The sequence below is a fragment of the Apodemus sylvaticus genome, chromosome 11 (assembly GCF_947179515.1).
Source record: "Apodemus sylvaticus chromosome 11, mApoSyl1.1, whole genome shotgun sequence".
NCBI classification, from domain to species: domain Eukaryota; kingdom Metazoa; phylum Chordata; class Mammalia; order Rodentia; family Muridae; genus Apodemus; species Apodemus sylvaticus.
This window is the reverse complement of record NC_067482.1, coordinates 43,344,852-43,372,712: the sequence shown is the minus strand read 5'-3', so window position 1 is coordinate 43,372,712 and position 27,861 is coordinate 43,344,852. Positions and strand designations below refer to the sequence as shown.

Sequence of the window (27,861 nt, the reverse complement as noted above, 5' to 3'; positions counted from 1 at the left end):
TACATTCTAGAGTAACCTCACGTGGGGCTGGAGAGAAGCTCAGAGGCTAAGAGCAGTTGCTGTTTCCCAGAGGACTCAGGCTTGATTCCCAGCATCTACAGACACCTGAACTCCAGTTCCAGGGGATCCAGTGCTCTTTTCTGACCTTGTCTAGCACTAGGTCCTCATGGTACTCTTTGGTACATATATGCAGGCAGGCTAAACACCCACACGCATATTACTTTTTAAAACTAAAGAAAAAGTAAAGCAATTTAACTTTTCTATGCATGGATTTCTCTCCCTATTATGATGTTCATAAGGTAATATTAATCGAATGTGTTTTAAGATTAATAGATTAAAAGAGCCACGGCAGACATGTTTCGGGTGGTCTCTGTTACTGTTAGTTCTATAAATGGGATGGTTTACGTACCTTCCTGCATAGCGTCTGCAGCCCCACAGCTCCAAATGGGCCATCAAATGATGTTTGAGGAACAAAAGGTCAAGGATTCAGTATTGAAACCAAAAGCGATAGTGGATTAACAAGCTCACCACAAAGGAAACTTACTGATCACTTACCCTAAGTTTTATAACCTGAAAGTAATTTTAATCCCTTACCCTGGAAAGGGTGATTAAACACCCAATTGTGGGCTTGTTAAAGTGTGTGTGTGTAGACATACTTGTGTTTCAATGGGGGTAAAAGCCAGAGGTTGACACTGGTTATCTGTCTCAATTACTCTACTTTGTACACTGAGGCAGGGTCTCTCACTGGAACAAAGATCTCACAGATTCAGTTAATCTAACTCTAGTCAGGCCGGCTACTTGAAGGATTCTCTGTCTCTGCCTCCTTGACACTGAAATAATGTAGATGAGCTGCCACAGCCACATTGCATTTACATGGGAATCCAAAGGGCTATCTCACACTTGCACAGCAAAGCTTTACCCATTGAGCCATCTCCCCGACTACCCCATCCCATATACCAATAGCACAACACAAGGGTTGTGGCTGTCACTTGTGAAGAGGTGCTGTAGATCTGACCCACATAAACAGAGTGAGTGCTCATGACATTATGGTGACATAATGTTTTACTTATTTGGGATCTAAACTTCCTCAAACACCCATGCTAGAAAAATACTCTAAAATAGATTATTTCTTCTGGCGTTCCTTCAGAGAGAGAGCGAATAAGAAAAATATGATGCAGTTAAAAATGGGCCAAGTTGTTGATGGAATGCGTGTGAATGTTGTTGGGTATAATCAGATATAGATTGTCTTCTTTGTCACAAAATACAATGGGGCTACAAGTCTGGATGCTGGAAGTCCCTGTGAATGGTGAGAAAGATGGCTTGAGTTTGAAATTGAGGGCAAGGATAAACATTGGAAATGATCGTGTGAACTTCTGGGTCTTTCAGCTGGTTAGTTAGTTACCTCCCAGCTCAGGTGAGGAGCAGGTTAGGTGTTTCGCTCCTTGGCGAGCTCAGAGCTCGTTACATTTCTATTCTTTTTTGTCTGTCTCTTCTTCTGCTGACCTCCCAGATGTGGGGCAATGAAAGTAAACTGAGTTTTTCTTCTTAATGCTGTAGAAATTACCAAGCAAGGGAAGTTGAGAATCAGCTGAATAAATATCTGAACCCCAAGCCAGCGATGATGTTGAAGAACTGGTTCATTTCTCCTGACATCTGTTACCTGTATTGTGGGATTCAGGAGTTAGAGTTAGCTAAGGGGTCAGAAAGAACATTCTTTTTATGGGGAAGTACTGTGTACCTCTAGATTTACAGTAGTCCTCATGTGTGTGAGTCACCCCACTCAGCTTCATTTTCCTCATGGTTAGAGGCAGGCTGAAAGCCATAGCTTTGGTCTGTAACAAACGTGCTTGCTGCTGTTTGACTCTTACTCTCTGAGTCCCAGAAAGATGGTCTCCCGGAAAACATGGTATGTTTAGGAAAAGAGAACGCACCCGGGTAACTCAGGAGCAAGGTGGCAGAAAAATACCTGGGGGACTTTATTCTAAAGGAGTTATTTCTCCTTGGAAATAGGACTAGAGATTAAGAAGTCCTGCCTTAGACAACATAACATGCAACTGTGACAGTCTCTGGCTGTCAGCACTAACTCTTGCTACGAAGATGACTAGAGTTAAGAATCAAAACAGTTCGAGATATGATGATATGTGATCCAACTACAGTGCTAACGGCAGAGTCTTGAGCCTTGATGCTTCCCTCCATCCATTAGAGAAATAACCCACTCAAGAGATGCCTGGCTCCTCAGCAGGCATGTTTGCTCTGTTTGGCCCTCTCTTACTTGAGGGATTTTGCATTTGAAGAGCCATGCATCCTTATTTATTTTGGTTTGGGGGCTTATGCCTGGAGCCATCTGTTTTGGGGAAGGAATGAGTTGTGGTGCTGGACTGTATATACCAGGGGAAGCTGAGGATGGATGTCATAGTGACCCTGCTCTGCACATTTTGTAGCATTGAGGATGTCCAATAAGTAGCTCTGGACAGGAAGATTTCAAGAATCAATAACATTTAATAAGGAAATGTTGATGACATGGGGGTGAACGGCGCTGCCCAAGACCAGACTGAAAAATGTAATTGACCATGAGGTATGCCTTTGGGGGAAATGGTCATTTGAGAAATGGGGTGGATGTAACTCAGTGCAAAGCTGAGAAAAGGAAGGAGAAATATACTGGGAAGTGGAGCATTATACTGTCAACAAGAAGGAAGTTATCTAAAGAGACGTGGTCAGAGTAGAGATTTTTATCACTTTTAAAAGACAGAAGGAGTAATGGAGCATTCTTATCTCATGCATTATGTGACATAGTTTGGACCTGGAATGTTTTCTCAGTGGTATCCCAGTTTGGTTCCCAGAATCCCCATCAAATGACTCAGATCTACCCATAATTCCAGATCAAAGAAATTGGATTTTTTTTTTTTTTGCTTCCTTAGGCACCAGTATGCAAACACTGTGACTCCATATTGTGGAAAGGGGGTTCTCATGTATAAATTTTTTAATTAAAATTAATTTAATTTAGTTGTTAAAAAATAAAAGAGTTAACCATGGCAAGAGCTGGGAGGTGTCTTTGGATTAGCAAGACATGATGGTCAACCCTTTGAACATATGTAGCACATGGTGAAAACTGAAGTCAAATCAGTGTCTACAGGATAGAGTAGGAAGGGGGAGATAGTCTAAATAGGGACATTTCTTAATGGCACAGGAGGTGTGGAGTCAGGGAGGTAAAAATATCAACGTGAGGGAGCTGCATCACTTGGAGGGGTTTTGCTTAGGGCAAGAATGTTTTTTTTTTTTTTAAGGAAAAAGAGATGACCATGGTTGGGAAGAAGGGGAATGTTGATGAGAGGCTGAAGCAGATAAAGTTTTGGATTATAGGAATGGAAAGGCTTGTCAAGGGAGGAGAGAGTTGTCTTCAGAGCAGGGCAGGGAGGTCGAACACATGGAACTTGTGCATAAAGACTGGAGAGGTCACAGGGTCAATCACGACCTTCTCAAGTTTCTCCACGCAGCAGCAGCCAGGATATCTGAAAATCAGCAGAGTGTATCCCACAGGAAGCATGGGGAGAGAGGTCTGCACTGGATTAGTTGTTGAGGGGGATGGGAGGAGCCTGGAGTCTCAGGAAGAATTTGGAAGGCTTTGGAGGCAGTGAACACAGAACTGTGAAAGGTTGGATGTTTCTCAGCCTCAAAGACCACTTCATTCCAAGGATGAGAGAAAGCAGGAGGGATAGTATGCATTTAACCATAGAGTTTGGAACGGATTTCCCAAGGCTATTATGTCAGGTAATGACATGGTTCCTAGAGGATTTCCAAAGTAGAGCCTGGCTTGATAGGAAAGGGGAAGTGGGGGTGACTCCTTCTGGCTCCATGTCGAGGATGGGAGGAAACTGTCCCTGCTTAAAACCTCATCTCTGCCCTTATACAGCACGCATACAAGTCTCTAGAAGACATGTTATACCTATGCTAATTGATAGAGAAACAGAAGTGGGCTGACATGGAAGATATCCTCATCTGCGAGGATGTCTCCCACTGTGTGGGTACGAGGTGATGGTGGTGGTGTTCTTAGATGTGTTAGCTGGTTGTATTGTTCATGCAGAGGAAGGGGAAGCAGGTGGAGAAGAGGGCTGTGGGTGCCAAGTGTGTGAGAGACAAGTGGAATGCCAAGAGCTCTGCTGAACTTCCCCCGAGGGTGGAAAATGTCTCACTGCTGCATCAGCTCCACTCACAAAGGTACCAAAACCAACACAGATAAGAGATGGTCTGCCGAGTGCTGTGCTCAAGTTCTTAAATAAATACACAGTTTGGAAGAGTTAGAGCTACAGGAGGCAAACAAAACACCTTCACAATTCAGTTGAACTATGGATTTCAATAGATTCCCAATAGAGCATGGTTTATACTATATCTCACTGTCAGGAAATGTTATATTTTATAACTTTCCATAGTACTTGCTGCTGCTTTTGGATTTTTGTTTGTTTGTTTGGTTGGTTGGTTGGTTGGTTTTGGTTTTGTTTCGTGGTGACCAGGATTAAACCCAGGACTTCAGGTTTGCTCAGGCATGTGCCTTACCATCGAGCTATGGCCTCCAGCCCCCAATAGTCTCTGAACAAGAGCAATGAAAATATGAGATGCCTTAATTCCCAGAGGTAAATCATGAGTGATCTGGAGTGATATGGAATTTGACAGGGAGGTAAATAAAAAGGACCTCTGAGATAAGGCTTTCTGGCATCAGAAAGTGAGTCTCCTGGTAGCACGTTTTGAGGGGGAAAAAAACCATGGCAGAGGTTTCAGTGGTTTTTTCTGGTTTCAGTCTTACATAATAGTGAGGGATGTATCAGACTGAAATGAATTGATTCAAAGTTTGGCCCAGGAGTACATGTTTTCATTTCGCTGTCTAGTTAGCTAGGACTTTGGATGAGGAGAAGGGAAAGACTTAGTGAGCCTTAGGATAGTTAAGAACATCTAAGACAAAGGCTTCTAGGAATCAAAGTATTGAGAGAAGAGGCAGGCAACAGCCTTCAAAAGAGAAAGAAGACACTCCCCGTGGCTTGTTGCCATCCAGTGAGATTAGACGATTTTATTCTGAGTACAAAACGTAGTTGTGCGCAATAGCTGGACAATGAGTATATCAAGGATTGTATAGATAAAGAAAACCTCTACTAATTTGACTAAGGTAAGAATTTCAGATCCTTTCAAACATGGCAGCTAAAAGGCCCTGAACCTCACAGTCTTTCTGTACGCCAGTGAGGGACTGGCCAGACAGCAAAAGACGATGAGGAACCAGCCGTGTCTAATCATTCTTGTTGGTCCAGCTGTAACTATAGAGGGCCCCTCGCTGAGACTTAGCAGCACCAGTAATCAATTTATTTTTTCATATTTTCTGGACTGAATTTTAATATTTATATTGTATGAAATTTAATTTTTTTTAAATGAGGAAGCCAGAGCACATGTGAGAGTCTGCTCTGTACCGTATTTAGCTTGCAGCCCGGGATTTCCTCTGTCTGTTCATTTAAACTCACGATATAAATGGCATGGTCAAGGTTATTAAATACACCAGTTCTACCTTTTATTCTTCCTTGACCTTGATCATAAGGATTTCCCTACGCTGTTAAGTAATTCTTTGAAAAATACTATTTTGATGGCTATATAACCTTTCCTGCATATGGTTGTACAATAAATTACTTGCGTATTTCTTTTTTTGGCCACTTGGGGATGTTTCTATTTTTTAAGCTATTATAAATCAGCTTAAGATGAACAATACTGAGCATAAATCTTTCCTTTTTTCCTCACCACTTTTTTTTAGGACAAATTCCCAGCGGTAAAATTGCTACATCAAAGAAAACCCAACTTTTTATGGTTTTTGAGACATTGTCAAGTCTTCCTCAGAAAGGTTGCAATATGCACGATGCATGAGAAAAGTGCTACCCAGCCCCCTGGGAGGGGGATCATTGGATTATGGGGCCGATGGTCATTAGGCCATTAACTTGAAGAGCTGTTTTTAAAGGCCTGAGTTCTGGGTCTTTGCCATAAGCTCTCAACTGTAATGTGACGAAGAAGAAAAATCTCTTACATATGTCATCCGAGAGTGAGTTTGTGCCAAACCATCTAAATGTAGCACATTTGATGAACCTTGGAAGGAGGAAATACTCTGGTTTTGTGGCACTGGCTTTATTCTGGAATCAGGTGGGACCTGACAGGGATGTTGCAGTGAAATTTTCAGAAGGACACAACGTGTTGAGCTTACATAGGATACCATTCTGGGTCTCACTGCTGTTCACACGGCCCCCTTTCATACTATAGCATCCAGAGCCCTCCCCGTGAGACTAGGTGAAGCCACAAACCTAGCTCATTAACTGTCAGTGCTGCCAAAGGTTAGTGCACTGAACTTAAGCAGTGTGGATCTTAAGAGTGGCCAGTGTTCTTTTATGCTATATGAAGTCATCTACCTGACCGTGTAAGGAAGTATTTAATTTGTTTATTTATTTCTATAATGTTTAGCTATTGGCTCTCACTGGGTATCCCAGACTGGCCCTGAGCTCACAATCCTCCTCCCCAAGACTACCCAGATGTGGGAGTCCAGATGTGTAGCAACATTCCCAGCTAGCATAGCATGTCTTTAAGATTTTCGACTTTTAAAGGCAGAATGCCCTAGAAAGCACAGTGTGATCAGTCAGCTCCATATGGTGTCAGATGTGGCTTTTATAGGTGGATGTCTGTCTCGCCCCAGATGTAATATTTAATGGATATTTATTATGTGTCAGTTTTTCCCATGCTCATTATAAGACCAAAACTTGAAAATTATGCTCAGCTGGGGGGTGGTGACACATGCCTGTAATCCCAGCACTCTGGGAGGCAGAGACAGGCGGATTTCTGAGTTCGAGGCCAGCCTGGTTTACAGAGTGAGTTCCAGGACAGCCAGGGCTACACAGAGAAACCCTGTCTCGAAAAACCAAATCCAAAAAAAACCAAATATATATATATTTTGATGAATGCTCTCTTGGAAATAACTTTAGAACACTATTTCATCTTGAGGCTATGAACTTCTTTGAAAGCATTTAGGAATCCTCTCTCGGATACTCAAGAGCACTCTGTCCTTGGTCGCCTGACTCTTGGGAAAACACTATGTGATGACTATGGCACTCACATCAGGAATGTCTTTGCAGTGTCATGAAGAGGCTTAAGGTTAGGATTCTGGTGTAGGACATTATGAAACAGATTTTGGCATAATCTGTTTATAGAAAATATTATCCATCTGTGTGACTCACAGAAATCTCTCCTCTCCTCAGATCCAGCAGCTGCAAAAGATGCTGTTAATCCTCCAATATCCACTCTGCTTCCCAAGTAGTAAGACAGTCTCTTTGCTCTCTGACAAGAAAAAGGACCGCCATTTTGGTTACCATTTGTTGTCATTTACTGACTTCAAGTGAAAACTAACTTGCATAGGTGGATTGACAAGAATATAAGGTAGAAATTAAAAGAAAGCCACAGACAAATGTACACTAATAAGCGATATGTTTACTATGATCCTGTCTGCATATTCTCTGACTGCGTAATTTATTTATCTGGACATACTTCTTTTGTTTGTTTTGAGTTTTTGTGTGTTTTGTGTATTTGTGAGTTTTGTGTGTTGTATGTATATGTGTATGTTCATGCAGGGGTGGTATGGATGCCCATGTGCATACAAGAGGACAGAGAAGGACACTAAATATCTTCTTATATAATTCTTTGCCCTTTATTATATTGAGACAAGGACTCACACTGAACCGGAAGCTCCCCATTGGAGCTGGCTGACTAGCCAGTGAGCTCCCCTCTACCTGACTCAGCCTCTCAGTGCTCTGGTTACAGGTTCACATGGCAATGCCCAACCTTTACATGGATGCTGGGGATTTGAACTCAGGTCCTCGTGCTTACCCCGAACCACTTCCCAGGCCCTGCACACATTTCTTTTGGAGCTTATGTTTTGGATTTGAAACACCTATGTAATTTAAAGATCCACAACTTTAGTCATTTACATTTTTGTTTCTCTTTAGGTACTTATGATTAAGAATACTTTGATCTATATTTTTTTATAATTTTTAATGTTGAAGGGGATTTTCTTTTGTTATTTAAGAAGTGCTTGTTTAAGACAGAAGGCTGGGACTGATGATAAGTGTTTGGCAGACAGTCTGTGATTATCTGCAACATAAAAACGTTTGGCTCGGATATTTTTATTTTTTTTATTTTTGTTGGTTTTGAGACAGTGTTACTCTGTAGCCCAGGCCGCCCTTGGACTCACTCTATATCCGAGGCTGCCCTTGCACATATAGTATATGTTCATCCTTGACCTCCAAAGTTCTGGGGTTACCTGTGTAAGCTACTATCCTGTCTGCTTTGGCCAAAATCATTTCACTTTAATTATCACATCTTACGCCTGTTCTCCCACTTGTGAGAAATGTTTATTAAGGTTTTGGTTGTAGTATCATCACCATCACCATCCTCATCACCAGCAGTAGCAGCAACCTCATCGTCATCAGTACCACCACCACCATGCCAAGTATTGTGGTCTGGATGGAACACATCCCACATGACCTCATCATGTATTTGAACCTTTGACTTCAGTGTTGGAAGTTTATGGAGCCTTAGAATATGGAGTCATGCTTGAAGAAGCACGTCATGAGGAACTTGTTCTAAGGGCTTAAAGCAGGACCCTACTTCCCGTTTGACCTCTCTGTTTCCTGTGTATGGATAAAATGTGATTAGCCAGCTTCCTGCACTGCCCACCATACTTTGCCCAACTATCACCCCACCTGCCATGTCATGCAAAAACTGTCTCCCTGAAACTCCAAGGCAAAATACCTCTGCCCCCCAAATTTAAAAAATGGGGGAAATACTGCAAATATTCACAGAAAATTAATTTTGAAAATGATCTGTCTTAATTTAAACAATAGTTATTCTGAGTTCAGTTGTGGGTGTTTTTCATTGTTACGTATAAATGCTTGCATAATTTGAACTTCAACATTAACCTTTTTAAAGCGGTTTTAATACCTAATCCAAGAATTTATCAACAGCACTAAAGGTTCTGACTTAAGTCCATCACTAAAGGAGCCTGTAGTCGCTCATTGGTTTACACCTCTTTACTGCGTTGCAGGGTGTATTGTTTTACTAAAGACACTTGTGAATGCGAGTGATCGGTGTGTGCCCCGTCCTTTAAGTCAAATTACTAAAAGGTAAATCACTAAGTCTGAGAAATACACAAGACTACTGCCTTTACACTTTTTAATTGCTCTTCTGGAATCATTCTAGCATTTTATTTATTCTCCTCTTAGCAGGATTGAAGCTGTCAGCTTTTTCATGCCCAACAACGTTGACTCTTATTCATCCTGGCTAGCCTGGTGGATTGTTTTATGTTCATGTTCTGGTTTTCGTGTACGGTGAAAACTTTGGATCACATTGAATTTCTCCTCCTGTGTATCTATCAGGTACTTGTGTCTTATGACTAAAGATAAAAAGAGGAAATAAATGATGTTTTTAGGGAGATCAAAATTTTAGCAGAACATTCTAGAAGGAGGAGAGTATAGTATGTTTGCCTTTCTTTCTTTTGCTTGTTAGATATCTGGGTTAAAGGTCACTTTTAGAAATACCAAGCCAGAAATGATTGTATCAGTCTTCAGGCCAGCTGTCGAGCTATGCCTGACTGCACTGAGCATCAGGACCAATCACACCGCCCAGCTCGCTGTCTTATAAGTATCTTACCAGCCACTGAGTTTGGTCTGGTCGATCACTACTTCAGTTCTTATACGATGTTGACTCAGCCATGAAAGCTCCTAAAATTATTTACAATTTCCTGAATTATTAAACCCTAACAGGGAGATGTACCTTTAAGCATGAGGTGGCGTGTTAAGATGGTTGTACCCTGCCCCGACTCTCAGTGGCACAGAGTTAGATATCTGTTGAGACAGTCCTCCAGTCCATCTGGCTTACAGGCAGCCACTGTTAAAACAGCAGTGATCTGCATCATATATGGCCGTCTAAACATCAAACAAGTCACACTCCTTTGATGTCCTTTTCCATCAGTCTTCAGTTTCCGAACTATTCTCTACAGTGGTGAGTAGAAGAGTGGAATTGCTTTCCGTCTGCCCCCTCCCCACACTGCACACTTCAGCAGGCTTTAAAAGATTTTAAACACTTAACAGCTTCAAAAGACACTTGATCTGGGATGACTGCCTTCCCTTAGGGTCCTCTCCTAGTGTGTCAGATGCATGCCTCACGATGCCCTTTCCTCCATACTGTGTGGTCCATGGGGCCTGACCAGAGCCAGTTTCCATCCAAAGACTTTTTCTGTTGCATGTCGGGACTGCAGATAGGAGGTACTTTTTATCTCAGTAACTGCCTGGGTCTTTGGGGCAAAGCCTGTCATAGGACCAGAGGGAGTAAATGGATGAGCTAATCTCCCGCCGGTTACAGTGAGTAGGAAGTGCATTTTATGTTCTTGTGGCTTTGGAGGCTCTCATCAAACAGTCCAGATATGATCTATACTTTATACTCCAGATTAAGCTGAGACCCAAACCTCTGAAGGGAGGCACTGGGACATTTATATCCCACATCTCTTGCTCTTTCTTGTCACATCTTACTGGGTGGCTGATGGAAAACTGTTAAGAGAATGAGCTTCCTAGCACTGTCCAACGATGTAAATAAAAACATAAATAAAAATCTAAAAATAGATTGTTAAATGTTCGTACCTGCAACCTCTTCCCTCTGTTCTTCTGCTTGATGACAAAGAAATTTGCTGAAGGACAGAGAAAAAGGAGTGGTCCAAAAGGTAATACTCTGGTTAGGATGCAGTAGGGTTCAAAATTAAGAGAAGCAATTGAAAAGGCTTTAACTACTAGCAAATTGGGAAGCACACTTACTGATCACCTGGGATTCAAAAGAGAGTCCTAGAAGAAGTTAAACTTATCAGGAACGAAATTAAACCAAGGTCATTTGTTATCAAAGCTTCTGAGCAGGGTGGGTGAGACAGCTCAGCAGATAAAGGTGCTTGTCACCAAGCCTGGTGACCTGGATTCAAACCCTGAGACCTGCTAAGTGGAGGGGAAAGTGGGCTCTCCAAGTTGACCTCTGACCTCCCAAATGTGTTTTTACTAGAGTGCACACATACACCCTGTGTACACTCAACATACACAAATAAAGGGACAGGAGGACTTTTTCCTTGTTAAAGAGTGAAGGTCTTACATAGCACGATCCTCCTGGACAAACAGCTGCCATCTTCCTGAGTTCAGCTGTGCCTGCTTAAAAGATTACCACAGCTGGGCTTGTTGACTGTTGACATTCCTTCATAGAAGGAGGTGGAGGGAGGGTCATGGGACCCTGTGTGTCCAGCCTTGCCTCACAACCAGTTGTTTGTGATTCTGCCCTAATTGCTTGTGGCCCCATGATCTCAGGGAAGGACTAGAGTGTATTAGGTGAGGAAGACTACAGGAAGGTGACTCCCACACATGCACCCATAGGGAATCCATTATCCTTGCTGTGCAGACCTCTTTTTGTGGCTGCTTTACGCTCGCCCATGCTCCTATCAGTGGCCCTCACTCATGCTTACTCCATTCTTAAGTTTGGTGGAATCAAACTTTGTTTTTTCATTGAATCTTTAAAATGAGGGCATAGATATTTGTTGGGATAATATTGTGCACTTTGTAAATATTGTCTTTGTATTATTCAATTGCTGGGTTCTACTGACAGAGAGTTGAGTGCAGACCTGACTTTGGTATTGTTATTCATATAGCTGCGTGCTATCTCATAAACACTCCCTCACCTTCTGATTGGTTTATTTAAAAGCTGATGACCTATAGCAAAGGCAGGAAGTAGAGAGTGGTACTTCCGGGAAGAGATAGGAACTCTGGGAAAGAGTTAGGCGTGGGAGATTCACCACCAAAACACAGGGGAAGTCGGGTGTATGAAACTGAGGAGAGATTACCAGCCACATGGCAGACAGAGAATGGTATGAACAGTTTGACTTATGAGCTTTTTGAGGAACAAGCCTAGCTTAAGGCCTATGGATTAATTCATGAATAAATAAGCCTTCTTGTCATTTTGGGGGGAAAACTGAGGTGGACATTGAAAAGCCGGAACAGTTACAGACATTGCCTATGTAGATGTTCCCTGGTTGCAACCAAGGGAAGAAAGAAAGCAAATAGGGCAACTCATCATCTCTGCTTTGTAAGTAAAGAAGAGCAAAAGAAACCTTAAAGATCAGTAAGAGTGAATTCATAGAGATAAAAGCTGAGACTTAAAAGAAATAGAATAGTGAGCAAAATATCTGAAAGTGAGTTCTTTGGAGACACCAGTAATTGAAATAATCCCCATGAAAGCCCAATTAAAAAAAAACATAGAAGACAGTGCAAAACTGTTCTTCCCCATTATATTCTAAATTTATTTGCATTTGATGAGTTAAGTTTCTACAAATAAGTGAGATCAGATCCTATTCGTCTTCCTATTTGCCTTTCTTCCCATGGCAGAATGTTCTGGGTTTCATCCACATTCTCACAAAGGATGGGATTTCCCTCCCTTTTTAGGGATGAACATTTTCTTTGTGTCTCTTCATCCACTGAAGTGCACAGCTGCTTCTGTATCTTGGCCATTGGGCAGACACAAACATGTCATTTTAGCTATTCCAACTGAAGTTTTAAAATGTACCCAGCACCTGTGGTCTGTCAGTCATAAAGCTAGACCCTAAATAGCCAGAGTATGATGGCACACGTGATAGATAGCTCATAGGCCTACCATAACACAGAATGTGCACACATGCCGTTATTACGACCATGGGATATGCAGTGCCATGGGGTGTGATCCATAGATAGACGCGTGGACATCACCATGGCAGGAGGCAGTTGATCAGAACTTTTATAACATTTTCATTAGAGATTACATGTACCTGGGGTTGGGGTACCAATGTACACATTACTGATGACCTCTTGGCATGCTCGATTGGAGCATCCTATTGAAGCTTGTGACAACTATGTCTTTATACACTGCAGGCCAAAACATACCCATTAAGAGACAATGCAGTGCATGACAAAGAGCAGAGCCTTTGGAATGACATGGTCTGCATGATTTTTTTCTACATCTGAAAGGTACTTAGGCTAATTTGCTAGAATTTGATGTGGAAGAGATTGAAAAGCTCCAAATACATTATGGGGCCTTGATGGTTCTTGTCCTCAGGTACCCATGGATACTCCTTCAGGAGCTGAGACAAGGGTACGTTGTACCCACAGTAGTAGCTTTACATTCCTTTGTTTACCTTGTCTTCTTCATTCTTGTCTCTGGTGATCTTTGTCTCATGTATGTTTTGTGAACACCAACAACATATGTAATACATTAACTCCAGTTGGATGCCAAGAATATGCTAGATGCTATCAGAAAGAGATAACTTTCCCTTTCTATTTATTGTACATATTAGACCAAACATTCCAGTATCCATGAGTATGTATATGTATATATGTACATATGTATATAATGTATATGTGTATATGTATATATGTGTATGTGTGTATATGTGTATATGTGTATGTGTGTATGTGTATGTGAATGTGAATATGTATATGTATATGTATATGTATATGTATATGTATATGTATATACAAGATGTGAATGTTTTGTGTCTTCTACTCTGCACAATTATCAAGTTGGGACCTTATTGGTTATTTGACGACAGTCTTCTCCACACCCCCTTTTGAATTATTTTTTATAAGTTAATGTAGTGAAGGTGCCCCGATTACAGTTGAGGACCCCACAGACAGACATGAAAGAACAGACGGAGTGGCATGGCAGCAAAATTTCCACCGCCTTCCTTTCTCCCCCTTGAGTTCTTTCTCCTTTCTCTTTTTTACAGACATTTAGATATTATTACAGACATTTAGATATTATTTGGAGTGACCCATTTTCTCCAGCTCAATATCTTAAGTGCTAAAGCGACTCCAGGGCCCGCTTTCTGTTGGTCAGTGTAAAGGTCGCCAGTGGCTTTTCACTCTGTGGCATTTCCTTTCTTACTGGCCTTTGACCTTCTCAGTAGAGAGGTTGGGACCCCCAAGTGCAAAAGGATCGACCACATTTGAATCTGTCAGCGTGTCTCCTTCTTGTTTCTTTTTCTAATGTCAACCACATGTCTGACCCTGACCATGAAGGATTCTGTTCCTGGGGTCAGTGTTAACTAGTAAATCCTTGTCTGGAGAGCTGGTGTGAAATGTGTCGTTCCTCGTGAGGCAGGAATGAATCAGATCCTGAGCTGCTGGAGTCCTGTGAGCCTTGCGAGCCTTGGGCTTCGCATTCCTGGTGGAGGAATTGAGGGAATCAGAGTCATGTGACAGTCTCAACGCCATTTCAGGTGCTGTAGCCACATTTCATGAATGGAGAGGTAGATGGTGGACATAAAGCACTCTGAGGTTCTCTAGATCCAGGAAGTGCTAACTGCAAGAGTTTCTTTAAAACAGTGTCTTGGAGTCAGTAGGGATGCTAAGTGATGAAAGGCACTGGATACTCTTGCAGAGGACCCAGGTTCAGTTTCCAGTACCCACATGGTGGCTCACAACCATTTCTAATTCCAGTCCCAAGGGATCTGGCACCCTTTGACCTTCTCAGGCATGTTCACAAATGTGGTTAGTACACATAATCTCATGCAGACATACACAGTACATACATACATCATACACACATACATACATTATACATACAAAAGATGTCTCATGATGGTGGCTCTAAGCACCATGACCTTCAACTGGGGAATACTGAATACTGTATCTCCCTACTTGACTTGATCCACACTTTCCCAGCTCATGTATTCCAGGACTATACCATATGACAAATCAAATTTTGTTGCTGGTGGTAGCCTCTTCCCTTCCCTTTCCTTCCCTTCCATTCTTTTTCCTTCCCTTCCCCTTCCTCCTCTTCTCTTTCCTTCCCTTTCCTTCCCTTCCTCTCTCTGTTCTCTTCCCTTTCCTTCTGTACTAAAAAGACATAATACAAATTACCATTTTAGATATACAGTCGAGTGACATTTGAGACCACTATCATTTATCTAGTTCATCAAGCTGCTATAACAAAACACCATAAACTGGCTAGCTTATGAGCGAGAGAAGTTGATTCTCATGATTTTGGAGGCTGAGAAGTCTCACATCAGGGCACCAGCAGATTCTGTGTCTGGTAAGAACCTGCCCCCTTGTTCACTGATGGGTAGCTTCTGCCTGTAACCTCACATGATAAAGGGTGTAGGGATAGGAAAATCCACTCACGTAAGGTCTGCCCGCATCACCTCCCAATGGTCTCTCCTCCAAATGCCTACTGAGGATAAGGTTAGGTATGTAAGTTGTGGGCAGTGCAGACATCTGATGGTTAGCAATATTTTCAGGACACCTTGGTTAGCACAGATAGAAACTCTGTACCCGTTAAACAATCACTTCCCATTGCTCCATTCTCTCTCCTACCCTGATCATGTCTGTTATACCCTTCATCCTGATGAATGTGACCACTCTGTGTACTTCACAGAAGCAAAAGCATATAGCTTCTGTCCTTTTGTGCCTGGCTTATTCCATTTGGCTTAATGCTCATTGGTGTAGTGTGCACAATGTTCACTCGTTTTTAAGAGTGAACATCGTACGTGTGTACACATCCTTTATGTCCTTTTGTCTACTAGTAGACATTTGGATTGCATCTACTTCTTGGCTATTGTGAATATAAACATCATTGTTCGTGTGGCCCTTTGGTTCCATCCTTTCCATTCCTTTGTGTATATGTTCAGAAGTGAAGTTATTGGGTCGTGTTACAATCCTGCATTCAATTTTTGGAGGAACCACCACTGGGTTATTTTCCATAACATCTATGCCATTTTACAGTCCCACCAGCAATGTACAGAGCATTCTTACCAGCACATTATTAAAAATGTTTACGTAACTCTGTTCTAATGAGTATTTTATTGTGTTTGATTTGCTTTTTACTTTAGTTGCTTATTCGGTGGACGCTTGTTTCTTCTTACATTGGCTATTTTGTTCTGCTGACATAGGACTTGTATATTTGGAAGACACCCGCACTGATGTGTTTATTCTCTGTTCAGTGTGATAAGTCTGTTGACCCAACAGTTAAGATTTGATTACAGTGCCAAATTGTTTTTAAACATTTCTCAGGGCTTTTTTCCCAATCTTAGTTTGTGGGAGAAAAAGAAAGCAGGGTCTTTCTATATGCAGAGTCCCACATAGGAGAACTCTGGCAGGCGGAGCCCACCTAGGGGGATAGAGGAACACTGGCAGGACCACACCATGCCCACACCGCTGCGGGTGCCTGAGTACCTGCAGAACATGAGACTGCCTGGCTAGCAGGGAGAGTTTTACCTAGAGGGTGGGGCCGTTCGCACAGCCCCGGGTACCTGCATAGAAAGCTTAGCTGAGAGGAGGCTGGGTTTTTCCCTGGTGGCTGGAAATGCTGAGGCCTGCTCCATGCTTCTTTTTTTTTCTTTTCTTCTTCTTTTTTATTTTCTATATTCTTTGTTTACATTCCAAATGAGTTCCCCTTTCCCGGTTCCCCCCTCCCCATATGTCCCATAAGCCTTCTCCTTTCCACCTATTCTCCAATCACCTCTCTCCTTTTTCTCTGTCCTGGTACTCCCCTCCAATGCTAGATCAAGCCTTTCCAGGACCAGGATCCTCTCCTTACTTCTTCATGGGAGTCATTTGTTATGCTAATTGTGTCTTGGGTATTCAGAGCTTCTGGGTTAATTAATATCCACTTATCAGTGATTGCACTCCATTTGTATTCTTTTGTGAATGGGTTGCCTCACTTAGGATGGTATTTTCCAGTTCCAAACATTTGCCTAGAAATTTCATGAATTCATTGTATTTAATTGCTGAGTAGTATTCCATTGTGTAAATATACCACATTTTCTGTATCCATTCCTCCTTTGAGGGGCATCTGGGTTCTTTCCAGCTTCTGGCTATTATAAATAAGGCTGCTATGAACATAATGGAGCATGTGTCCTTATTGCATGCTGGGGAATCATCTGGGTATATGCTCAGGAGTGGTATAGCAGGGTCCTCCGGAAGTGTCATGCCCAGTTTTCTGAGGAGCCGCCAGACTGATTTCCATAGTGGTTGTACCATCTTGCAATCCCAACAGCAGTGGAGGAGTATTCCTCTTTCTCCACATCCTCTCCAACACCTGCTGTCTCCTGAGTAAGCAGTGGATTTTGATAAGAAGAGACAGTTCATAGTTTCAGTGTTTTATTATAGAAAGGTAGGAAGAGATCAATCATGGTATGCACTCACTGATCAGTGGATATTAGCCTAGAAACTTTGAATACCCAAGACATAATTCACATATTAAATGATGTCCAAAAAGAATGGAGGAGTGGCCCTTGGTTCTGGAAAGACTCAGTGCAAGAGTATAGGGGAATACCAGAACAGGGAAGCGGGAAGGGGTAGATGGAGAAACAGGGGGAGGGAAGAGGGCTTATGGGACTTGTGGGGAGTGGGGACCCAGAAAAGGGGAAATCAATTGAAATGTAAATAAAAAATATATCAATAAAAATAAAAAATAAAAAGAAAGGTAGGAAGAGAAAAGGAGATAGAAGAGTAAAGAGAAAGAGAAGATAGAGAGATAGCCATGACCACGTGGAAAGAGGGGAGAGACTGGAGAGGGGAAACAGAGAGAGAGGGGGCAAAAGAGGGCAGAGAGAGATAAGAGGCCAGAGAGAACGAGGAGGGGCAAAAAGCCTCCTTTTATAGTAGGCTGGGGAAAGCCTGGCTGTAGTCAGGTGACTGTAAGGGTGGAGTCTAGCCAGAACGCTAGGGGCCTGAGGCGTGGCCATATGTGAAGTGTCAACGTGATATGTCATGGCCACAGGATTATGGAGTTGAGGAGTCAGCAGTCTGGGAGCATAGCCCACGGGTTCCATCACTTGTAGAATGTTCTCTTGTGTCTCTAGAGTGAGCCTTGCTCAACCAGGCTACAGACTGCCTTACACCACAGTCCCACATTAGTTCATTTCATCATGAAGTGCTGGCCAATCCATAGTAATCTGTGCATGACATTTTATCAGTGTTCCCGGTCACACCTGACAAGTCAGATACATGCTTGTCATTTGATAGAGTGTGAAAGACGACTTAAGCATTTGATCCAAATATACATGAAAATATTTTTTTATTCAATCCCCAAAGCACAATTAATGGAATATATTGGGAAACAGTTTGCTAATTTAAGATCTTAATGCTTATGTTGAGTTTTAGGGTTAATTGAAGTAGTTTAAGAAACAGGCCAGGGCTGGAGAGATGGCTCAGCCGTTAAAGGCTAGACTCACAACCAAAAATAGAAGAAACGGGCCAGTATTTTTTCAGAGGATTGATTCCATGGCATCTGGGCAGTTCTTCCTGATTGTCTGGACTCCCACTTCCGAGAGCACTGCGGTGCTGACTGGCTGTCAGGTAGACTTCAATGCACGGCCCCGAGCCAGGAACCCAGAAAGGCAAAGCAAATCCAAGTGCCAAAGGCCATGGAGTCTTTATGATTGAGCACTCTAGATCCCTAATACCCTGTAAAGAACTGGGCTACCATTGCTGTGTAAGGAGGGATCGTGCCTGAAAAGGCAAGGGACTCAATTACCTATGTTTTTATCGTTTCATTCTATTGCATTTCTATTGTTAACTTTGAGAAACCGAGGCAGAGTTATGGCTTGGTAGACAGACTTCAATATGGTTTTAGAAACCCTAAGTTACATTAGCTTTGCTTGCTATGGTTGCAGTGGTAGTAATAACCAGACATTCTGTTCCCTAAGGACAGAACTTAGGAAGAAAAATCCAGTTTGGACTCTGTGAGCGAAGCTTAGTGTTCCTGGGCCACTTCCCCGCTGAAGGGTCACATTGTCTCCTGTTGGAAACAGTGCCTCTCCTTCTTCTCTTCACTGAAAGGATTTAGGATCCTGTCTGCCCAACCTCTTTAGCCATCGTGGGAGAGAATCCTACTCTGTGCAAGCCTATAGGGACCCTTTCCCGGTATATTCTTCAAATGCAAGTGAGAACAAACAGTGGACCTCCTTGTAGAGTAGCCAACAACTTTAGCTGGGAACTGCAGTGACGGCCAACAAACAGGCTGAGTAGGCAGATGAGAGATGAAGTACAGGTCTCCAAGTCCCAAAGCCCTGGTTCCTGCTGCCTTCACAGGGTCCCCGTATGCCTACTTCAAGCCCACCCTGTACCTCATGCCCATGTCACAGCCACACGACCAAGGGACTCCTGTCGCTGATGTTCTGCGGCTGGATGAGTGGCCCCGGGGTCATTGGTGCTCAACGCTGTAACCCACAAATCCCTATTTCTTCTGGGCTTCTCTCACTGGCAAATAAGAATCCAGCCCTTACGATGAACCTTCCTGCTCAGGGCATTTCACACGCTACGTTTCACACAGAAAATAGGCAATGAACTGATTTCAATGTGCATGTGTAAAACTAAGTGAAAGTTAATATTGGCTTAACCTCTGGCTCTTTAATCCTCACCCCAGCCAAGGTGTCCATCCTACTCCTATTGCTGAAAGGAGTATTAACAGATTGTTTCCAAATGCCTTAGGATATCCCTTTAAAAAAAAAAGTGCTTTTTAGATGCAGAACCTAAGGTGAATGAGGTGAGGATAATGTCATGTGTGAGAGAGAAGACAGTGAAAGACGCCAGAGAGATGAAGAACAGAGAGGCAGGGAGCTGACCAGATGCCTGGGATTACCCACTGTGTCTAACGGGTCCGCCGCAGTGGGAGCACATGTATCCGTAGCTTCTCTGGATCCAGAGCAGTACTGTTACCTCCAGTAGCATTGAGAGCTGCATGCTAGGGAGCTTAGAGCTGTCAATAACCAATGCCCCTCCCACCCCCAAGCTGAGATCTAAGCACGGGAGTCAGACAGAGGGCAGACTATGAGCAGCACCACTGCCCGCAATGCACACCGGAGCACATAGATTCGGAGCTGCTGCCAAGCGGGTTTGCAGCTCCTCCATCTTGAGTTAAACAAATCCAGCCATCCATTCCTGCCACAGCTGGACATCCACAGGCCTCCCCCACAGAGAGGCCCCTACCACATGGTAGAGACAAACAGAACACACATGTCCCACAGACAGGCTGTCTGCCGTGGAAAGGATATCCCAAACTAGCTGAGCTGGGTGCGTGCCCCATTTCTTCTCTTGAAGCAACACGGCAGGAGGAGAATGAGGGCCAGGAGTACTGTGTTAGCCAGCTTCCCTCTGTGTAGACACGTGACTGGCGCCTCTTCTATACAGACTAGAGAGGACTGTTTTAGCCAACAAGCCTGACTGTTTCAGCTTGTACTGTTTCTTTTTTTTTTTTCCTGCTCTTTGGTCCTGTGTTAGAATATTGGAGCCAGGCAATGGAGTTGGACTGGATACCCAAGGAAGGCAACATGGGGAGAGGGAAATGGGCGGGGGGTTGAGGGGGCAGAGACAGCTTTGTGAAGGTGAAAGAAGGAGATGCCCGGAGTAGGGAGAGCTGGTGTGAGGGAAGAGGATATGAGGCAGAATCCCTGCGGCAGGGGTGGATGATGGCAACTTGGAAACAGAGGGCAGATGGAAATGGCCGGGTAGAACCTTGCCGAGCCCTGGGAGAGAACCTGCTCTCTCCCCCATCTGAGCCTAGATGCTTCCTAGAACAACACCTGATACACAGGAAGCACTCAATAAAAATGTGTGCTTTGCAGGGTCATAAGAGTCGGGAGAGAAACACCATGCCAAGGCTATTGTGTGCTGTTACATGAGACAAATAAAAGCATATAACACACTTAGAATAGAAATGTTTGGCACACATCAATAACCCAATAAATGGCTTCCATATGATACTTATTTCAATTAATTGGATGAAAACCATTGAATCGTCAATGAATGGATTTTCTGATGAGAAGGATGTTGCTAATTTTTTGAGAATTTCAAGGGAACAATGGGGTAAAAAATCAAATGACCAATGTCAGGAAGTTAATGTGGAATAAAAGCAATAAAGTCAACCTACAGAGACACTCAGAGGGCATTTAGACGACTCCCCATGCCTTGCCTGTGCACATGTGCAGTTGGCCCCCAAGCCTCTGTATTATTCAGTGCCTCACAGTTGAACCTCAGACCAAATAGATAGATGTTCCCAGGGAGAGGTAGTTCTTTGAGGAGAGGGTGTTCTGAGTCAAGTCTGGTTCCTGTTTATATCAGCCTCCTCTTGTTCCTTCAGTGGCTACAAGGTTGACCTAAAATCTCTCCCATCACATCACTGGTTCTTGGACCAGTCATCTTTTCTCCTCTCTTTGCTTCTGAGTTATTTCTCCTCCGAGGTCTTTGAAGAGGCTCTTTGGTGGGTCTCTCCCACTGAACCCTACATAGTTGCCTAAGATAACAGCAGATAGGGCTCCAACACACCACACGAGCTGGCTTAGGTGCCTCAACACCTAGGGATTGTCAGGGACGCCCCTCACTTCACCATTAGTCTTAAAATTCATACTTTCCTCCCACCCACCCTCTTTCGTTCTTCTGAACCCTCCCATCCATGGTTTTTCTTTTCTTCTTTCACTTCAGCAAGCTGCCCAGATGCCACCTTTCTGGTTCAGTTCCCTAAAATCTCCCAGGTGTGGCCGGGTGTGCTTTCCTCTTGGTGGAAGGACTGGTATCCTCATTAAGTGCTCCTGGCAAATAAAAATGCATTGACAGTCTAGCAAGTGTTGGTTGTTGTTGGACCCTAGCCAATCCCAGGAGTTAGACTGGAGCCCATGCAGACTGAGCAGTAACTGTGAACACGGCAGATGCAGGAAACCCCTGTGTTCTATTAATTACGGGATAAGTTCCTGGAGATGTTTTGGTAATGTATTCCTTACGTTTTGAACTTAATTGTGTTTCTGTTGAGTGGAGTTTGCTTCAGAGGTAGAAAATCTAACAACAAAAAAGAAACCCACATTTTAAAAAGACTTTTATAAGTAGAGTAGAAAAGTAACATTAATCTTGGTTGTTGATTTTTCTAATAAAATCTGGTCTTCTCTGAGATACTTCCAAATCTTTCTTAAGCTATCCTATTGCTTATTAAGGTTTTACAGAAAGCATGTATTATAGACAGTATATTCAAATGATAAATCCTCCAGAAGCAATCACAGCTCACATTTTTATAATTTCCATCTTACAGAAACTGCAAGTCGCAGAGATATGCTTGTGCATTGAATTTTAAATACCTGGCCGTAGTGAGTTTGTTGGAAGCCTCAGTGTGCCACTGCTTGCATTTTTCCCTAAACAGCAAACCATGTTGATTTTTCCCTATTTTGAGTACAAGATAAAGGAAAGTGGGTCTATTTGAGTACAAGCTTAGGAAAGTGGGTCTGCTCCACTGAAAGGGGTCCACTAATGGCTGGGTCGCCTGAGTCATGGCCAGAAAACTGTTTGCCCTTTATGGTGGCTTAAGGAGACAGGAAGCTTTCTACAACTCAGAGAAGTAAAAAGCTGTAGGTTTCATGTTTGCCTTCTAAAGAAGAGAGCAGCAAGAGATGTGGATGAGGCTGCATTGAGTGTTCCCCAGGACTACGTTGAGTGTCTTGCTAGCCCTCTATCCCGAGGCACTGCTAAGAGCAAAGCAAGCCTCTTCCTTGGACAGAGACTGATGGGATCTGTAGCCAGCAGCAACAATGAGCACTGGACAACTGTGTGTGCATCTTCCCACGGCAAGGTTTTACTCCATCGTGTAATTAATAGCCCAACACATACACTTTGGCTTAAGTAGGCTTTTCTAGACTGAATTGGGAGAGATGGCTCAAGGCTTTATTTCTGTGTAATAATTGTAAGCAACGAGTTACATACAGGCCACCTTGCACATGGCCGTTTCATACAGTAGCCTGCTCCTAAGTTCAGGGCTGTTTGTAAAAGTCAAGTTGATGACAAACCATGAGCAAATAGCACCAGCAGGACTTTAATTATTTTTAAATCTCCCATGTACAGGCTACACACTGTGTCTCTTTTCTTAGATGCATTAACCGTTCCTCATTCCATCTTCAGTCTTTTCTTGACCTGAGTGGACAAAAATGTCCTAATGATGCCTTCTATATAGAGAGACCTCACTTATCTGCTGGGAATACAGTCTAAGAACTCCAGAGGATGCCTGAAACCTCAGTTGGTACCAAGTCCCATCCATGCTAGCCTTCGACCCAACCTATAGAATTATGTTTGAATCTGAACTGTCTTCCACAAACTTATGCTTTGAGTCTAACTGGTGGTACCTGTTTTATGAAGCTGTGGACCCTTTGAAGGGTTGTACCTCTCTGATGTGTAGGTCAGTACTAAGAGGCAGGCCTTTGAAAGGTAAGGGTCTGCCATTGATTCTCGGCTCCCTGGACCACTCTAATGTCAACAGCTTCCAACCATGAACTCCTGCCATGAACCTCTTGACTTCTCTACCCTGATGTGTTGAGATCTCTGAAGCCAGGAGTAAATCTCTCCTCCTATAATTTCTCTATTAGGCATTCTCTCACAGTGATGCAAATGTAACTAAGCACATGTATACCAATGGTACATTTAATACATAAAATAGTAAGATGTTAATAAGAACTAATAGTAAACAATTATGGTAATAAACTATAATGAAATTGTCAGTACTCTTACTTTCTGCTTTAAGGGAAATCATTAATTAAGATAAGGATTACTTAAACTTGAGGTGGCTCTCCAATTGATCTGATAACCAAGATGAATGCAGAGAGGCTAAGGTGGAGATGGTGTATACAGCAAGAGTACACTGGACAAAGGGATGACTCACATCTTGGGCAGGATGGGTTGGCATGGCAACACTATCACATTATCTAGAACAGCATGCAAAATAAGACGTATGGATTATTTACTTCTGGATTTTTCCAGTTTATACTTCCAGACCGTAGTTGCCTACGGGAATAATTGAAACCTTGGAAAGCAAGCCTGAAGATAAGGGGGAGCTACTGTAATGAATGCCTGGAGTGTGCCAGACAGCTGGGCTCTGCTGTTTAATGTATGTTCCCTATAATTATGGCTTCTACATCTGCAAGGTTGATAGCATCACCACCTCACAGATTGGAGATGTGAAAATAAGAAAGGTTGAGAAGTCTAACTAAGAACACAGACAGAATGCAAATGAGGCTGTGGTCTTAACTGAAGTCCTCTGACCCCAAAGCCATCATGCCTTGTGCTTTTAATCTATGGTCTCTCATAACCATTGGCTAATTTGATACAAAACCTCTCTCTCTCTCTCTCTCTCTCTCTCTATATATATATATATATATATATATATATATATATATATATGGGTTTTAAATTTCTGTTTTATTTATTTATTGATTGATTGATTGAGTGTGTGTGTGTGTGTGTGTGTGTGTGTGTGTGTGTGCAGATAAGAGAACTTGTAGGAGTCTTTTCTCCCCTTCCACCACACAGGTCCCTGGAATGTAATCAGGTGAAGGTCATCAAGTTTGTCAGCCAGAGCCTTGATGCAGTCAGCCAGCTTTCCCCTCTTTATATGGACTTTGAAAAAAAAAAACTAAATATGTAAAGGATTGTGAAGATTAAGGAATATTTTGTTTTATTCAACATTAAAAACATCTAGAAAGCTACTTAGCACATTATATTTAAATATTTAAATGAATGTATATTACCTGCAACAGACAACTACGCTGTGTGATTAGGGGCTCTCCTGAGCTGGGCCATCTTACAGTGGGAAGAGAAGGGACAGAGATCTAAAATCTTCAGAGCCAGAGTTACCAGGAAGGTGTAAGGCCAGGTCTCCAGCAGAGCCCTGGAAAGCGTCTCGAGTCACTGAGCAGGCTCACACATCAGTGGGATGGGAGCTCACCAAGGCCTCACCAAGAAGTTAGTGCATGGTAGTTACACAGACAGTAGCTCAGAGTCATGTGCTAATGCTAGCCTGGTGGAAGTGGGCTCTTTGGGGAAGTCTGGGTTTACCTGAGACTCTTAGACCCTTTCCAGTCTGTCAGAGTTATTCTCTCAGTAACATCAGGCTGTGACCCCAGTGGTTTCTCAGTCATCCACTCAGAGGTAATAGTCTTTCTCCCTTGAACTTTGCAAAGTTTATTTTATCAATAAAGTCCTGGCCCTTCCTAGCTGAATCTACTTGTATAAAATTGAAAGCTTTTACCACATATTTCCTGGTTTAAAAAACTTCAAGAAAACACATTAGAATATTAAGTAGACAACTGAATATTCTTCAACTGGGACATTTAAACTAAATATCACTTGTAGGCCAAATCCTGCCCAGAGTCTGCCTGGTAAATGTCATGTATTGGAAGACAAATGTGTGCTTTCACATGCGTGCTTCCCAGCTACAACAACAGTACTGAATTATTTTTTAAGAGTCTACCATACGACTCACAAGGCCAAAGAGATTTTCAATCTGACTCCATCTACACTCACTAATTCTTAATATTTTGCTATTTGAATTACTCCTCTCTCTAAAGACAGAAGTACATGCTCTTCACCCCTGTTTTATGCTCTCATGACCTCCATCTTTCTACCTGTGAAGATACATGTGTGCACACATATGTACATATGTGATTTTATTTGAGCCACATAGAAGTGGAGTTATAGATGCAATACACTCTTAAATAACCCCAATGTATACTTAAAAATAAGGCATCCACTCACTATTTAAGTTCCACTGCATACCCTTATTTGCTTTTCTATCTTGAGTCTGGAATTCAGTTAAGGCTCATTTATTACTTTTGGGCAGCATATATCTTTGCTTAACAGAGTTTTTTTTTTTTCATAACATTGTTTTTTTTTCAAGTCCCTAAAAACTAACCCTAAAGATCACTAAGTCTTAGTGGAATCATTAGCTCTGTGTAAGTGAAACCTATACATAAACGTCATCATAGAAAATCTGTGTCTCCCATTTCTCCTATGGGATTGAGACAGTTAGGTGGTTTAGTTCTGAACTTGAGCTACTAAGATATGGGCTTTGCTTAAAACTGTAATGTGGAGACATCTCAGTGTGTAGAAAATGCAGATGAGAAAGGACGGGGTGCCTCCTGTGTAATTAAGAACACGGTCCTTCCTGCCTGCTCCTGTGGCTGGCCTCTGTTAGCTCTTGGCTGGGTGGCTCTTCCTTCTGGCTTTGCATCTGACTGGGGCTTGGCTCTTCTCCAGCATCATTAGGTTACAGCAAGGAGTTGGAAACAGACCTGCAGTTATTTAAATCTTCCAGCCCAAATTGTTCCTGCTGGCTGCCATACAAAAGCCTGTGTGTTTGTAGGCTGTGTGCTGAATAGTTCGCTGTGTTCCAGGGAGCATGTGTGCATCTGGGAACTTGCATAGGGAGAACACCTTCTTGTTTGTGCTCACGATCCAGGATGCCACAGTCCTAGGGGACTTCATGGAGGTCAGAGGCCTGTCCTTTATTGTGGTCGCTGGTGATCCGTGGAGTTCCGACTCACTTTCTTAACTTTCCCAAGAGGCACTCGGGTGCTCAATGGAGCCCAGTTGGCATCCGTCCTGGTCACTGCCTTGTTTGCAATTGTCTTCTTCTGTAAAGAGTATGTTTACTCCTCAGAGAGGTGGACTCAAAAAGCAGGGGTGTGCCTTAGTTTGGACATGGCTGCCTCAGAGCCAGTGGTGTCTATAAGAGCATTAAAGCCGAAAACAATGGGAAAGAGACAGGACAGAGAGAGGGGGGGAAGAAAGATGGACAGATAAAGGGGAGAGGGAGGAAGGAAGAGAGAACATGCTTGTGTTCTGGTGAAAGGCAAAGCAGGACAGGGAAATGGAGAGGGGGAGGGAGGTGTAGAGGGAAGGAGGGAGGGATGGAAAGAAGAGGGGATCTCAGGATGGATGGATAGGCACAAAAAGCTAGAAACTAGAAAGGCGGGAAAAGAATTGCTACTCGGGGGCTTAGAGTTTGTTCCCCTGGAGAAACCCCATCTCCATGTTTGTGATGAGTTAGCTGGGACATGAGCCTAGTTGACTGACTCTGTGTCATGCATAACTGCTCTGTGCCTCAACTGCTCATCTGGGAAATGGAGACAGTAGTGCCTGACCCATATGGTTATTTGGTATGACCTGCTGCTTAGACAGGGCAGGGAAAGCCGGGGTAAATGCTCAGCCTACACAGGCTCCAAATGTTCCATCCACGTTGCACATGCCTCAGGAATCACACTGCTAAAGCAATCACTGATCTGGAACCTGCTCTCTGGACTTGAGTAATTAAAGTTTGAAAGTCGAAGCCTATGTGAAAAGAATTCACCGGTGCATTTTGAGTCTCGCATTGACAGAGTACTTTCCCAGTTTTCAAAACAACTCCAGCAACTTTTAAGCAATATATGCTAGGGCTAGTGATCCCTTTTCATTATCTCTCTATGCTTTTCTAACAATCATTTATGTAAATGCACCAATTAAGCATCCTCACATGGAATCTCCAAGTTCTAGTACATCAGTTCTCAACCTTCCTAATGCTGCAACCCTTTAATACAGTTAGTTGTTCATATTGTGGTGACCCCTAACCATCAAATTATTTTCACTGTTACTTCATAATTGTAACTTTGCTATTGTTATGAATTGTAATGTAAACATTTGGGGAGATGGCGGTTTGCCAAAGGCCTCATGACCTGCAGATGGAGAACCTCTCTTCTAGGGAGAAGGCATCTGAGTTTTGCTTTTCTGGGAAGCTCCATGGTCCAGTTTGAGGAAAGGTACATGTTCTGAGACTGGGAGAGATCTGGAAGAAAGAAAATGGGTTGGTGTGTTGATGAAGTCAAGTACACTGAAGAATAGAAATACTGGTGTGGACACACACACACACACACACACACTAACCGAAAAAGGAATTGAAAAGGAATCCAAAATAACTTACTTTGCAAATGAAAATGGAAATCTTAAGGCAAAGTAA

At 42.8% G+C, this 27,861-nt stretch overlaps 1 protein-coding gene across 11 annotated transcripts in view; it reads left to right on the top strand.

Annotated features, from left to right (window-relative positions):
• Positions 1 to 27,861, top strand: part of Limch1 (LIM and calponin homology domains 1) — a 308,704-nt gene that overhangs the window by 183,868 nt on the left and 96,975 nt on the right. The gene's annotated exons all lie outside the window — the stretch shown is intronic.